Source organism: Ochotona princeps, chromosome 24, assembly GCF_030435755.1.
Source record: "Ochotona princeps isolate mOchPri1 chromosome 24, mOchPri1.hap1, whole genome shotgun sequence".
In the NCBI taxonomy this organism is placed as follows: Eukaryota; Metazoa; Chordata; class Mammalia; order Lagomorpha; family Ochotonidae; genus Ochotona; species Ochotona princeps.
The window spans coordinates 22,184,390-22,196,823 of record NC_080855.1 but is presented as its reverse complement, the minus strand read 5'-3'; positions in this window follow the sequence as shown (position 1 = coordinate 22,196,823).

Genomic DNA, 12,434 nt, shown 5'->3' with positions numbered 1-12,434 from the left:
GCTGTATACCACAGAGCACCTTCCTCCTGGAATCTGCTCCCGGGTGAGGTGTGGACGACAGGAATAGCTCCAGAGTTACAGGGGTCAAGGAGAGGTGGAGAGGAGTTGATGGAGGCAGAGGGTTCGGGATGGTGCCAGACAAGCATGCGCTTGTGTGGAAGTGCAAGCTCACTGCTCTCTCAGGAACACTTTCGACTACACCAGCTCCTGGACTAAGCCCCTGAAGCACATCATCTCAGTTATGCCTCCTAGGTGGGTCCTATGCTTACAGCATGACTTCAGTGACTGCCTAACTGTGGGATGTGGCAGGACAAGTACAGGACGGACAGCTCCTCGCAGGCAGCAAGCTTCCCAGAGGAATGAAACTCACAGAGACGCGATGGAGAAGGGTGGCTCCCAGGATCCAGGCGAAGGGCGGGTGGGATGCGGTGGCTCAACAGGCACAGTTCCTATTTGGGAAGACAGAGATGGGCTGTACCCACATGCGAATGCACTTACTGCCACTCACCATCCACTCAAAAGAAGCCAGGCAGTAAACTTCACGTTAACTATAATTTAACACGATGGAAGTGGGAGAGAGACTTGAGGGCTAAGCCACTATATTGTCATTTTACTGATTTCTTGGGGGGAGGGTCGCTCGCCTCCACCGGCTCACTCTCTCAGATGCCTACAATGCAACCTGATGGCTTCACACAACTCACAGATGACAACAACTAAAAAAGAAAAAGTAGCTACTACTTGTTAGTCGCAGCTAGGTTGTCAGGTACCACACAGAGCAGTTAAACACACACAAAAATGTCATGATGCCTCCGGGAAGCTGGAGTGAGGAGCTAAGACAGCTATGAGGATGGAGGGAGAGAGGGATGAAGGAAGGAAGAGAGAGAGAGAAACGGTGAGACAGGTTTCCTTATTCAACAAACATTTTAACGAGCTCTGTGAGCCCATCACCGAAGACCTAGATAAGGTTGTAGCAATGAACAAGCCAGGCCAGGCTCTCAGCTCTCACGCAAGGTGTGCAGGTATAGACACATCGTGTTAGAGATAAGAGCATTTTAATGGCGATTTTAATGGCCATTTATTATCTGTGCCAAGCATTCGGAATATTCTCATCACAACTATGTGCGTCCCATGACTTGCTATCTCTGCTCTCAGAGAAGGGAAAGAAGGCATCAAGAAGCTCGAGCTTCAGCTCCCAGTTGTGCAGAGAAAGATTTCTGCCTCTAAGTGCGCGCATTTGGTCAGGGCTTTGACGGCCTTGGTGAGCTGGAGGCCCAGGAACAGGAACAGGACACGGCCGCTCGACAGCTTCCCAGCCCTGGAGTCCCAGGCCATGCCGCTGACCGAGTCCCTCACACCCCGTTCTCTGCCGGCTCCATGCCGCAGCGCACTGGAGGAGCTATTTCTCACACCTCCCTTCGGTTCCCTCCCTGTCTCCCTCGGGCTTCGCCCAGGCCTGCCGGGATGCTCCCAGCATGGCTCTCTCTTCTCACCAGGGCTTCATCACCTCTTGCTTAGTCCCTGGAGGAAAAACTGAACCAGCCCTTGGTATGCATCGGCCAGCAGGTGGGCCTGGCACCAGAGCCCTCAGCTGCATCTTCTCAATGAAGATTCACAACCTGCTCCTTATCATTTAGAACCACCTAGTCATTTTTATAATGACCAATTAATATCAGTTATTATTTCCTCCATGTCACAGGGGAAATTAATATTTATAATAACTTTTCAATTGAAATTTATAACTTCTTACTTCGTGTTTACAAGAGCCTGTTAATTGATATTTACAAATAACACATTAATTCATATTTATGATAATCTAATGATTAACATTTTTAGTAGCCTATGAGTTGACATGTGCCAGAACCCATTAACTACTATTTACGATAACCTATTATTCCTCCCATTTGCTAGGCAGGCCCTCCTCATCCAATCTCCTTCAGTGCAGGGAGGCAGCAGGGCATCTTTCAGCCAGTGAGTCTAGATCTGGGGATCGGACTGCTCTGTCCCTCACCCCCTATTTGCTCTCTCAGCCTCCAGGTACTTGTCTGTACAGCCGATCTAACAGTGGGACCCATCCCCTTGGGCTGTTGTGTGGATCAAGTGCGGCAATACACTTGGCACCAGCCCAGTCCACAGCAAGTACTTAAAAGCTAGCTGCTATTAGCACAGTTTATCTCACTGCTCTGACAAATAATCCCAACACCTTGATGCCTGAGCGTAACAACAACGGATTCGCTGCTCACAGGACAGTCCCCATCGCACGCTCTGCCACACGGTGCCTCGGGAATCCAAGCTCCTGCCATGTTGGGGTTCCCCCATCGAGGTCCTCGGGTCTTCTTAGGAAATGGGGAAGAGAGAATGCGAAGAAGTGTGTAGGAGGTTGCCACCGGGTGATCCCTGGACACAGTAAGCTCTTCCATCCATCCACATCGGCTGGGCTGTGACTCAGTCCCGTAGCCTCCCCCGACTGCAGAAGACTCCAAGAGATGCAGCCGGGCTGTGCGTGCAGGAAGGGGCAGCAGGCACGGTGGGAGCACCGAGCAACGCTCTACCATGTTCTGGCTGCTGCGGATCCCCAGGCTGCTACTCTGATCAAGTCCTTCCAGGACTCTGACCTGTCAGCACCTCCCACGGTGTCAGGGCAACATCAAACTCCCTCGGCCGCACGGGCGTTGAGCGCCAGCCCCTGATTCACCTCTTGCCACATGGTCCACAGACATTTCACTGGAGAAGCCCCGTGTCCTCACCCCACCCTGCCCACCTCGAGTCCTCTTGCACCCTCTTGGCCAACATGTCCTGGCATTCCTATCTCAGACCAGGTAGTACGTCCTCCATGTCTCCTGACCCAAGGGGATTGTTAGTCATCGGGCCACACCTCTCCCTCAGAGAGCTAGACAAGGCTAGGCTGTGCAGCTCAGAGCCTGTGGTTTTCTAGAGAAATCTGAATTCCATGCAGGTTAAAACAACGTATTTGCGATGCAGGTGGCTTCTTACCCAGCCTGCTGTTCCCACATACAATGCCACCTAAATCACTAAGCACCTGGGAAGCCAGAGAGACACTGTCATTCAAAGCAATAACTGAACTGGTAAACCTGCCAACTTTTCTTTTTTTTCATATATAATACATTTATTTTAGTTTTGATGATGTCTACGTAGTTGAGATGCTCTGTGGACCAGTGATTAGGGTGGAAAAAGTCAAGGAACACATGAAAGTAGATGAGACTACTGCTTCCAGTTTTTACACTTTTTACCTGTATCTGGAGGAAGAAGGGAGAGAAGGGGGGAAGGCCAACTTTTCAGTTCCATGCTGATTGAGCAGGCCTTCCAAGTTCTATCCCTGTTTGAATGCAATAGTCTAAGTTGTCTTCACGCACCCATAGGCATCTTGTGCACCACTTGCAGGCAAGCCCATAAAAGGAGCACAAAAGCCGGACATGGCAGGGGCTTTGGGCCTGGAAGATGAGATACCCAGGGTCCCACGGTGGAGTACCTGAGTTCAGGTTCTTACTTTAGCACCTCACGCCAACTTTCTGCTAATGCAGATCCTTGGAGAAAGCAAGGATGGCTCAAGCGATTCAGGTCCTTCCCCGTCCGCCACAAACACACACAGACATAGAAGACCTGGCTTGGGTTCTCAGTTCCCTGCTTCTGGGAGCTTTGACCCAGCCCAACCCAGTTAATGCAGTGCTCGCTCTGTTTGTCTCCTTGAGAAATTCCTAGCACATGGCCCCTTCCCTCTTTCTTGCATGAACAGTCCCTGCACGAGTGTGTGACACTGAGAGAACTCGCAGCGGAGCCAGAGTAGTTTCCGTTTGCAAGGGAAACAGTGATACTGTCAGGAACCACTCCCAGTAGTCACAAGAGCATGTTCAGTTCTCCTATCGAGATGGCCCTCCCTTCTTTCGGGTTGTGCTGTGTTGTCACAGAGATGGCTGTGTGACAGTTGTCACGATAAAATGAAAGAACCCCCTGAAAGTCAGGGTGGAAGGGGCTGGGCAATAGATTCAAGGTTTAAGACGCTGCTCGGATGCCCATGACCCATATCTGAGTGTCCGGCTTACGCCCTGCTCTGCTTCTGGTTAATGCTTACCCTTGGGGACAGGGGACATCTCAAGTGCTGGAGTCCCTGCAGCCCGATGGAGCTCCTGGCTCCTGAGTTTGGTCTAGTCCAGTCCCGGCTGTTGTGGGCATCAGGGGAGTGAACCAGCCGATGGAAAATCTCTATGTGTCCATCTCTCTCTCTCTCCCTTGCCTCCAGTTCTGTATTTGTTTTTGTCTCTGCTTTTCAAATAAATATGATTTCAAAAGCGAAAAGAAGGAATGAGGACGGCAGTATCCAATCTGATTCCAAGATCTGAGAAGCTGGGTAGTGGCCCAAAGGTACATACAAGTACCTTCCATGATAAGTCACTGCAACATTTAAAAATGAGGGTTTATGGGACTGGCACCCTGGCACAGTCATGAAAAAGCCACTGTGTGCAGCAACAGTATTTTACAAAGGAGGGAGTACAAGTCCCAGCTGCTCCACCTGCAGTCTAGCTCCCTGCAGCAGAAGGTGGGCCAAGTGCCTGGGTCCCTGGGCCCAGGTGGAACACCTAAAAGAGGCTCTTGGCCCAGGCCCGGCAGTCACGGCCATTTGGGAAAATAAACCAGCAGGTGGAAGATTCTCTTTGTCTTTCCCTCTTTCTCTCTGTAATCCTGCCTTTCAAATAAATGAACAAATACATAAAAGTTAAAGTTATAAAACATTCACGGCTGTTTCATTAGTTACTGAAGAGTGAAATAAAAATGCAAATAAAATGTTTATTTCGTGTGTATGTGTTCAGCGTGCACAATTGTGTTTGTACAACGGGCATGGGTTGTTTTTTGGTACTCTTGCGCTATTTTTTTTCAAATAGCTTCTGAGTTGTTAGAATGTAAATACTAAATTTCTTGGGGTGTCATTACCTACTGAACAGAAGTAGCAGGCATTCCTATCAGAAAGTTAGATACACAGAGAGGAGGAAAGACAGAGAGGAAGATCTTTCGTCCATCGACTCACTTCCCAAGTGGCCACAACGGCTGGAGCTGAGCCGAGCCGAGCCAAAGCCAGGAGCCCAGAGCCTCTTCCAGGTCTCCCATGTGGGTGCAGGGTCCCAAGGTTTTGCTTTTCCGTGTAGGGTCCCTGGGAACTTTCGGTTATTGAAAATGAATCTGGATTCCACCCTCTGTCAGGTTGTACTGCAGGTTAGTATGAACCAGAGCCACCTCCTCCTCCACCTGGCAATGTCAAGTTCAGTGTGCTGACCATCTTTGGGGACGCTGGTAACCACACAGCTGGGCTAGTCCAGAGCCGCTAACAGGCAGGTGCTTTGAACGGAGGCGGTCACGGCCCTGTCACTTGCGGTAGCAGTCATGGTCTCACCACCTGCACTTGTAACCACAGTGAAGATGGCAGTAAAAGCCGCTTCCATTTACAGAAGACCCACAGGGGTGGAGGGTGGGGGCAGGAGGGGCAGGGAACTGGGCACTAGGAACGCATTTTACACAGACCATCACAACAGACTCACTCCTCCTCCTCTTTCTCTGTTATCCTTGTCTCTACTATTCAAATGTGATCATTGCAGAAGAGGAAACCCTGCCTGTCAGTAAACACATGTAGCCAATAGCCAGAAGTTCAAATTGAAACAACTGAAACAATACAAAGGGACCCGCATTATGTTGCAAGCAGTCGGACCACCAACCACCTGGGACAACCAGCATCCCATATCAGGATACCAGTTTGATTCCCGACTTCTCTGCTTCTTTTCCATTGCCCAGATAATGCTCCTGGGAAGGTGTCGGAGGATGGCCGAAATAATTAGATCCCTTGTATCCATGAGAAGTTCCTCATTCCAGGCTTCAGCCAGGAACAGCCTGATTGGTGAGGCCATTTTGAGAGTGAACCAGAGGATGGAACTGCTCTCTCTCCCTGCAACAATTCCTGCCCCCATTGTCTCTCCCTCTCTTTCTTCAGAAAAGAATAAATAAAGGGCCTGGCACAATAGCCTAGTGGCTAAATTCTTACCTTGCATGAGCTGGGATGCCCTATGGGCACCAGTTCATGTATTGGCTGCTCCACCTCCCATCCAGCTCCCTGCTTGTGGCCTGGGAAAGCAGTCGAGGATGGCCCAAAGCCTTGAGACCCTGCATCCATGAGGGAGACCTGGAAGAAACTCCTGGCTCCTGGCTTTGGATCAACTCAGCTCTGGCCGTTGTGGCCCCTTGGGGAGTGAACCAGTGGAGAGAAGATCTTTTCTCTGCCTCTCTTAATCTCTGTGTATCTGCCTTTCCAATAAAAAAATAAATATTTTAAAGTAAATAAACACATACACAGGAGCTGGTACTGTACCCTAGGGTGTTAAGCCACTACCTGATTTGCTAGCATCCCGTAAGGGTGCTAGTTCGAGTCCTAGTTGCTCCACTTCCAATCCAGCTCTGTGCTGATGTGCCTCTGAAAGCAGCAGAGGATGCCCCAAGTGTTTGGGTCCCTGGACCCATGGAGGAAACTGGAGGAAACTCCTGGCTCCTGGCTTTGGCCTTGCTCAACCCTAGCTGAGCCATTTGAGGAATGAACCAGCAGATGGAATCTCTCTCTCTTTTAAACAAATAAAACAAATATATATTTTTAAAATGCACAGACAGAACATTTTCCTTTTTATCTGTGAAAAAGATTTTTATTTTATTTATTTGAAAGGCACAGAGAGAATCTTCTACTCACAGCTTCATGTGGGTTATCGGGACCACCACCTGCTGCCTTCCCAGGCTCATTAGGAGGGAGCCAGACAGGTAACGGAGCCGCTGCTTCAAACAGGTGCGTCTGATGGCAGATGGCAGTGTCACAGGCAGCGGTTTAACCTGGTGCACCACAACGCCAGTCCCAGCAATAACATTTTTACTGCTAGATTAGAAGAACAATTATTTTTTTACCAATTCGACCTCAGGGCTGACCAAGGTGAGAGAACTAGGCAAAGTCTTACTCTGCTGTGAGGAGTGGGAACTGTCCCAAAGTATTGTCACACAGATTTGCAGTATTTATGAGATATTTAGACACACTTAAACCCTAGGTGCAGCTAACCTTAGTTTGGGAAATCCTCAAGAATAAAAGGATTTTTGGGTAAGAGGATACATACGGAGGCACTGATGTCATCGTTGTGTTGCAGAGCTCTGGGAGCAGTCTGAGGGTGTCATGATGAACCCAGCCATAGCAGACAGGACGCCTGATCCAAGTGAATGTCATCTGCCTGTGTGGCCTCAGCACACCACTGTTCACGTCTCCGGACTGTCCTCTTCTCCGACCCAAACTGCTCCCTCCTCCTGGCATTCAAGCCTCTCAACTAGAATATGAGAACATTTAAAGTTTATTTATCTGTTTGAGATAGAAAGAGAAGCAGACACAACTCCCATCTGTTGTTTCCATCTGTAAATGCCCACCACAGCCAGAGCTAGACTGCGACCAGAGCTGGGAGCTAGGCACTCAGCCCGTGTCTCCCACCGAGGCAGAAGGGACCCAACTTGAGTTCTCAGCATGACCTCCAGGGTCTGCAGTAACAGGAAGCTGGAACTGGACAGTGAATCAAGGTACTCCAGGGTGGGACTCAGATGTCTCCATGGTCATCTTAAACGCTAGACCAAATGCCTGCCTCGCCATTTTGTTAAAACAGCTTTGCTGAGGGATAATTGATATTGCACACTAAATAAGAAAATAGTTTTATCTCTCCCTTTCCTTCTCTACGTAACAGCATTTCAAACCAGTAAGTCTGAAAAGAGAGGAAGGAAGGAAGAGAGGGAGGGCGGGAGGGAGAGAGGCAGGTAGGGAGGGAAAGAGGGAAGTAAGGAAGCATCCAGACACAAGAGAATCCATACCGGGGAATTACGGAGCTAAAGAGCGGAGCTCGACCTAGTGCGGTTAGCTTCGGGAGGAGGCTGCATGGGAGAGCTGTCACACAGATCTCTTGGCGTGGATGGGCACTACATGGGTGCATTTACTTTGTGAAAACTTTCTGAACTTGTGTCGTTTTCTGTAGATATGTTATTCACAAATAAAAAGGGCCAGCATTCGTGCACAGTGGGTTCACTGCTTGTTAGGAACCCTCTCATCTCGTATCAGAGTGCCGGGTCAAGTCCCAGCATCTTTGCTTTCCATCCACCTCCTTGCTCGTGAGCCTGGCAAGCAGCAGATGATAGTGCAAGGAGTGAGTCCTTGCCACTCACATGGGAGACCCTGGGGGTGCCCCTGGATTCAGGCTGTGGTCTGGCTAAGCCACATCGAAGCCATCTGGGGAGGGACCCAGTGGGTAGAGGGCATATCTCTCTTCCTGCCCTTTACTTTTCAACAAATCAATCAAAAATATTACCCCCCCCAAAAATAGATAATAAAATGAATCATTCCTTAGGAACTTACCTTCTGAACATAATCAAGAAGAAATCTGTGCCTAAATCTACGGCTCCTAAGAAGAGAATAACAAATTGTCTCAATACTGTTAGCACTAACATAGTGTCACCATAATTATAAGCTTAGATACTGCTTTTAGAAAACCAGAGGCCTTTATGATTCCAGTGATTGAATTGGTTGGCAATAGCAATAAGGGCTAACGGCCAGTAAGTCACAGCCCAGGCTCTGTACAGGGGACTTCATCAGCTTCATCCTATCTACTCCCCACGACAATGTGATGAGGGCACACTAATCCCATCTTGCTCACAGGAAACTGACATTCAAGGACCTGGAAACTCACTTAAGGGCATATATAAGTAGGGTCTGAGTCAGTTGGCAAAGACGTAAAAAACAAAAAACAAGTAAATCCAATTTGAAGAGGAGTAACACAGAGACAGATTTTCCCTCCATTGATTCACTCCCCAAGTGCATGCAATAGCAAGGGTTGAGTAAGGCAGAAGCCAGGAATTGCATCAGAGTCTTCCACGTGCATGGTAAGAACCCAATATTTGGCCCATCATCACGGCCTCCCAGGTGTGTTAGCAGGAAGCTGGAATAGGAAGCAGAAGTGGGACTTGGTATGGGATGCAGGTGTCCCAAGCAGCAACTCATCCCACCATACCACAACATCCACCCAGGACTGTGCTTTCAACAGGCGAAACCTCTCTACAAAGACCCGAGCTATCCAAAAACAGGAACCACTAGTATCTTCTGACAGATTCCTTGGGATCCATAGTAGTACTCCTTGACCTGGAGCTTCGCTTTCGTGGAATTTAATTTCCCATGGTCAAATGCAATCCAAACATGGAAAATTCCAGAAATAAATAGTTCAAAAGCTTTAGCTAACATTCCTTATCCTGTATCATTTAGTTACTCTATTTTCATGAGCTATTGTTGCTCATCTCTTACGATGCCTAATGTGGAAATCACAAGTACGTACCCATACATACAGGAAGAAACATGATACAAATGAGATGCCGTGTTGGGCTTCAGGCATCCAGTGGGAGTCTTGGAACATGCTCCCTCTGATAAGGAGGAAACTAAATCCTTTGCGTAAGCAGATTTGTAGAAGAGAAAATCCTGCCGTGGGCAAAATTAGGAAATAAATTTTGGCCTTAACTAAGGATCTTCTCTAAATTGGTTTTAATCACCACCTCCTCTTTTTCCTCAAATGTTTAACATGTCTCAGGAAACAATCAAGCATGATTTTAAAAATATGCTTTCTTCAAGCAATAAGGATTGGATGGGGAACTTATAAAGAAAAAATATTTTAAAGTTAACTGCTAAATATTTAAGATTTTATTTTTAAAAACTTAATGGAAAAAAGTTCTGGAAATTCTATGAAGAACTCAACAAAAATCATTCAAGCTTGATTTTAAACTGAAGGGTCAAGGAGTTCTTAAAGTTGGGTGAGTTTAAAAGCCGCTGAGCCTAACTCACGCTGGCAGTGTCTAGCATTCAAGGCAGGGAGTGGAATATGCAACTCAATCTATTTTGTTTTCATTTTTAGGACTTTGTCTTTAAAGAAGATCACTGTTAGTACATGGACATTTTAATTTTTGATGCAAAGTAAAATCACAATATTATTGAAGTGACACCACTTTTCAAGAAACGTGAAATGCCAAAATTTGCTTCTCTCTCAAAAACTAAGCTGACCATATGTGAGGTCTTCAAAATGTTTGTGGGAGAAGGCCAGGCAGGAGCTCTGGGGGTGAAGGTGCCAGGTAGAACCCCCATGTCCCACTTCAGGGTCCCTGGGTTTGATCCCCAGCTCTGGCTCCAGCTTCCAGGAGACATGCATCCTGGAAAACAGAGGTTACGCAATTGGTTTCCTGAGTTGAACACCTGCGTCCTGCCTCATCGGGACCATCTGGGGGAGGGAACCCAGATATATGAGAGCTCACTCTCTTTCTCACTCTCTCTGCTTCTCAGTTCCTCCTTTTAGTTCCAAGTTATAGAAAGTATATATTATGGAAAATACTATGCATGCACCTCAAAAAATATCTCACACCAAAATACAGTTGTCTTTTGTGTGTGTGTGATACAGTGCCATAGGCTCCGGGATTCCCCCTTCCACCCTCTACGCTTATTTTTTAATTCCATTTTGCATAAACTGCTTGAAGTATGTCAGTCTGTTGCCAAATAACACGCATTCCTAATCTTGAACCCCCATCTCTCACAGCTCCCAGAAAGTCTGTTCTGTGCGTCAAAACTGGCTGAATGACACCTGAACGGTTCGCAGGAGCGTGTCCTAAGCCTTGCCTCTAACACAGCGGTGTCCTGATGTTACCACCCCCCGCCCCGACTCCCCCGTCTCCTTGTTGCAGCCCTGTCAGAGTCCTGGGCACAAGATCAGATCCCGGGCAATTTCATTGCATGACTCTTTGCTTTAAAGGGTATTGAGCAAGAAGCTAATTTTAGAAGTGGATATTTACACTGTAAACTTCTTAGGATTGATTGAAAATTAACAAAGACCAGGATAACAGCTGGGAGGGTGTGGGTAAGGGTGTGTGTGTGTGTGTGTGTGTGTGTGTGTGGACTTCTCAGGTACATTAACCAGGACCAGATAACTCCGTGTGTGTGTGTGTGTGTGTGTGTGTGAGTGTGTGCGCGTGTGTGTGTGTGTTGAGGAAGGTAGTATCCTGTGCATGGTCAATGCCAAGCAGTGTCTCTGGCTTCTGTCCACCTGCCCTGCACCAGTTGTAACCACCAAGAATGTCTCTGGGTATTTGTTCCTTGGAGGCCAAACAGGTTGAAAACAGAAAAGGATCTGGGGTAACTGGGGAAGGCTCTGCTGTCCCACAGGCACAAGTGACCATCAGGTCTTAGTGGCACCCACTGAGGTCCCTGCACAGACCTAAGCATTCAGGACCCACATGGCATTGTGGGGTTGATGAGTTTTGTTAGCTCAGACATGACAGCCAGTCCGCAGAGAGAGAGCCAGGACATTCCAAGGTCCTTACTGATGAGGCCAGCAAATTCTTTCTGATTGCTTGTGTCTATAAAGCAAGGCACCAGGAAAAGTCTAAGATAAGAGGGATTGTCTAGAAGGCCAGGGGCAAAAAGGCTTTCTTCCTCACAGACCCAATTACAATGATTCCTTTCTTTCCATTTATTCCTCATTGTGATAAGCTATACATAAAGTTTACCACTGGGGCCAGCAGGGTGATATAGCATGCTAACTCCCCTCCTGCATCCTGTATGGCACTGGTTGGTGTTCTGGCTTCTCCACTTCCCATCCAGCTCCCTTATTGTGGCCTGGGAAAGTGTAGGCCCTTGGGGCTCTACACCCATCTGGGAGACTTGGAGGAAAGTTCTGGCTCCCGGCTTCAGATCGGTCCAGCTCTGGCTGCAGCAGTCCTTTGGGGAGTGAGCCTGTGGATGGAAGATCTCTCTCTGTCATTCTGAAATTCAAGTAAAATAAATAATTTTTGCATAAAGATTATCATTTAAACCAGAAAGTGACAGAGACAGGCTGAGAGATAGCTTCTAACTGCTAGTTCGCCACTCAAGTGCCTGCAAGAACCAGGGCTGGGCCAGGGGAAAGCCAGGAGCCTGGGACTCAATCCAAGTCTCCCCCATGGGTAGCAGGAACTCAACTACTTGTGCCATCATCCAGAGGAAGCTAGTTCAGAAATAGAGCCAGGACTCAAATCCAGGGTTATGGGATGCAGGCATCTCGAACCTTTCATCTTCAAAGAGAGTTCACTCCCCGTATAGCCATGTCTGGGCCAGACTGAAGTCAGGAGGCAGGAACTCCTTCCTGATGTCCCACGAGGGTGCCGGGGCCCAGGCACTTAGACCTTCCTCTGTTGCTTTCCCTGGTGCATTAGTGAGGAGCTGGAAGGGCAGAGGAGCAGCCTGGACTTGAAGTAGCATTCTAATAAGTCACTTTTCTTTTTTTTTTTTAATTTTTTTTTAAAGATTTATTTGTTTTTATTACAAAGTCAGATATACAGACAAGAGGAGAGACAGAGAGGAAGAT